At 40.3% G+C, this 3,824-nt stretch overlaps 1 pseudogene; it reads right to left on the bottom strand.

Moving 5' to 3' along the window:
* Positions 1–210: 210 nt before the first annotated feature.
* On the bottom strand, positions 211–745 carry LOC133760820 (steroid receptor RNA activator 1-like; annotated as a pseudogene).
* Positions 746–3,824: the final 3,079 nt, after the last annotated feature.

Genomic DNA, 3,824 nt, shown 5'->3' with positions numbered 1-3,824 from the left:
AGAGGCCAGGGAAGAAGAGCGGGCTGGGCCACACCATGTCCCAGCTTTTAACCCACTTCCAAGGAGGAGTGGTTAATTAACCTGATTGGATGGTGGGCACCCAGATGTGGCCAGGTAGGGGGCTGAGGCCACACAGGGGCATGGCAAAGGCGTGGTCTTCCAGTTCTCAAATCTAATCAATTTTAGCCTGTATGCCTGCCTATTTCACATTCACTGACTGACTTCAGTCACTTGATCAACCATGAACGAGTGGTGGATGTCATCTGCTGCGTCCCATTGGTAGCTGGAAAACTCTCACACCAGCAGAGCCATCCTTTTCTTTAGAGGCACTGACAGCTTCCCTCTAGCCCGCTGTTTCCGCTGCAGTACCAGGTGTTGGCTGATGTCATCACATCGACGCTTCCTTGCTACAATCCTTCAGTGCCTGTTCCAAAAGTCTCAGCACACCCTCCATCAGTGCCTTTGACTCAATGGCTGGGGCATTTCTGGAATCCACACAGGAGGAAGGACAACTCTACAGCAGTGATGGCCTGAGAGACTTACTTCAAGGTTCAATTGGAGAGGCATGCCCAGGAGATGTCTCTGACATGGGGACTCTGCAGGATCCATACTGCAGGGGTTCCAATCCTCTTGGTGAGTGGCATGTGCTTGGGTCCAGCAGTCTGATCTGCAGCCCATATGGGAACTGTGGTGGGTCGTTCCAGCCAAGCTCCTTATTGCCCAACTTCATGCACAGTTCCACCATCTCTACTTCCCAGTAACACAGATTTTTAAATATGTAAAATTTAAAGCTAGTGCACATTGAATGCTAATTATATGGTAGAAATGTTTTAAGCTCACTATTTGTATTCACCTATTTATTATTCCAAATAATGAAGAAAGTGCCATTTTTGCTGAACTTAGTGATGAATAAGTTATGAAATTTGCTCCAGATTACATAAACTGTAAAACTTGGGTCCAATCTGGCCATTTTTTACTCAGAGTCCATATCTCTGTAGTATGTTTGTTTTCATTTATTCTACAAGTATTTGAGCACCTACTCTGTGCTGAGGACTATACTAGGTAGTGATAGGAGATGCTTACATGTAGTTCATGTTGTCCAAATTCTAACAGAAGAAACAGACAGGCATTCTATAATATTATGCTGGCCACAAGCTAAAATTTTATGATATTCTGAATAAAGAAAATCTTTGGCCTTTCCCCATATCTCTATCTTCAGATTTGTTACATAAATATCAGTTTATAACTTCTTATAAATTCAATTTGCCACCCTTTTAAAGAGCAATAAAGGAACTATGTTTATCTAATGCAATAACCCTGACTTTTTTTTCAGTGTCCATCTTCTATTTGCTTGATCTCTTTTCTGGAATATCTTCATTTCTCCTTTCAATTATTTTTATCACTTTGTAAAATCTGTCCACCAGTGTCTGCCTTGATCACATGCTACTTTCGAGCTTTCTCATCCAGAGTTAACCCTAATGATATCATGAAAAGGATAGCGGTAGGAGCTCAGGTCCTGACCTTGCCACTGATGGTCCATATAAAGCAAGTTCCTTAGCTTCTCTGAGCCCAACTTCTTGATCTTTGTCTCTTGAGATCACTGATCATTTTCATTCTCTGCTCTAATATACATAGCAGAAGGCTGATTGACACCAAAAGAATGCATCCATAGAGTACTTTGCTAGTGTAGCCTGCTGTGAAGCACCAGTAGATGAGAGGGTAGGGCCAGAATCTGGATTGCTTCTTTCTCATTCCCTCCCATGCCCTACTTTTACCATTACTTCAAGTGGTGACTGAATATAGCTAGGACTCCACTCTCATTTCTTCCAGGCTGCAGTTTTTAGTGGACTCTGATGACACTTCCCTTGTCCCTTCAAGCCTCCTGGAGTCGTTTTTGCTAGGTCCCAGGGAACTCAGCATCATTGATTGGTTCCCTTGACCCTTCTCTCACCTTTGTAAAAGATTTTTCAGTAGAACCATCTGAGTGGTATTCTAGTTTCCTCCAAGATTCAATGATATAAGAAGCTTAAAAATAATGGGTATGAATGGCTCACTAGGGTACTTTGGCACAAAACACACAACTATAGCTATTTTAATTGACAGCCATTTCAAGGTTCCATAATTTATATTTATTTACTTATTTTTTGACAGGCAGAGTAGACAGTGAGAGAGAGACAGAGAGAAAGGTCTTCCTTTTTGCCGTTGGTTCACCCCCGAAGTGGCCGCTATGGCCGGCACGTTGCGGCCAGCGTGCTGCGCCAATCCGAAGCCAGGAGCCAGGTGCTTCCTCCTGGTCTCCCATGCGGGTGCAGGGCCCAAGGACCTAGGCCATCCTCCACTGCCTTCCCGGGCCATAGCAGAGAGCTGGACTGGAAGAGAAGCAACCGGGACTAGAACCCCGGGTGCCGGCGCCAAAGGCAGAGGATTAGCCTAGTGAGCCGCAGCGCTGGCCCATAATTTATAATACAGCAAAATATTTCTCCAAAGGTAAACTTTCTTTTTACTCACATATATGAAAATATTTCATATCTCAAAAGTATCTAGATATAGTACTAATACTTATATTTCATAATACGAATACTTCATACTTCATTTTGATCAGTAGGCATAAATACACAGTTTTAAAATTATGCTTAGGCCAGCTTAATGGGAATACATATATATATGTATATATCACTTTAGAATTGAGATAAATATTGTTGATAAAAGCTTTTAGTTTAACAATCTGTTAGTTATTGTATATTTTATTCTAGCCAAATAAAAATTTGAATTTGAATAGTATTTGTTGGAATAAGTTATAAAACATGCCAAGTTAAATAAGTACATTCCCAAAATAGTCACTGCAATTTTTTATGGCCAAGTTCCCTAAATCACATAAATTTACAAGCACTTAGAGTGTCTGTTGGCAGAATAAATTGTTGTATAATTGCTAGCCAATAATAAACCCATATTTTCATGCAGTACTTCTAGTATGCAAAATTGGGAATCAATTCCCTTGTATTTTAATTTACCATAACCGCTTTTTCTTCACTCTACCCCTCACCATGCTCTTTGGTCATACCAACACATATGTGAGTATGCACATTTAGCACACACACGTGGAAATCTAGAAAAGTTATCCAACATATATTAGTTGAAAAATAAAATCAGTAAGGCCACTTAATGCTATAAAATGGAACTTTTCTAGTCTTCTTATATTAGCTTTTTAATCCTACCTATTACAATCATTTTGAATAATTTGATCACTAAGTGAACATTAATAGAACACCTACTTTGTTTTATGAGTTGGATCCTGAGAATGAGTGGAATACAGTACTTTAATTAGATTGATTGCAAGAAACAATGCTTATGTTGTGCCCCATGCTAATATGTTTAAACTTTATCAACAATTAATGAAATTGAAACTAGGAACTTTGGGAGGTAATTTGGTCATCAGCCCTCATGAATGAAATTAGTACACTTACCAAATAAAGACCACAGAGAACTCCCTAACACCTCAACCACATGAGGATACAGAGAGAAGACAGCCATCTATGAACCAGGAGGCAGGCTCTCACTAGACATCTAATTTGCTGGCACTAAGCATGATCTTAGACATTTCACTATCCTGAGCTGTGAAAATAGGTTTCTGTGGTTTATAAGCTATGTAGCCTATGATAACTCTGTTATAGTGGCAGAATGAGCTAAGACCATTTTAAAGGAAGATCCCTCTGAGAAGGTGGCATTTAACTGGAGATTTGATTAAGAAAACTGGACTAATTACTCTTCACAGATCTGGGGAAATAGCACTCCCAAAAAGGGCTGAGCCCTGGGTCGTAACAAGT

This window comes from Lepus europaeus, chromosome 5 (genome assembly GCF_033115175.1).
Source record: "Lepus europaeus isolate LE1 chromosome 5, mLepTim1.pri, whole genome shotgun sequence".
Classification (NCBI taxonomy): domain Eukaryota; kingdom Metazoa; phylum Chordata; class Mammalia; order Lagomorpha; family Leporidae; genus Lepus; species Lepus europaeus.
Note: the sequence above shows the minus strand (reverse complement) of the source record. Positions and strands in the feature narration are given on the sequence as shown.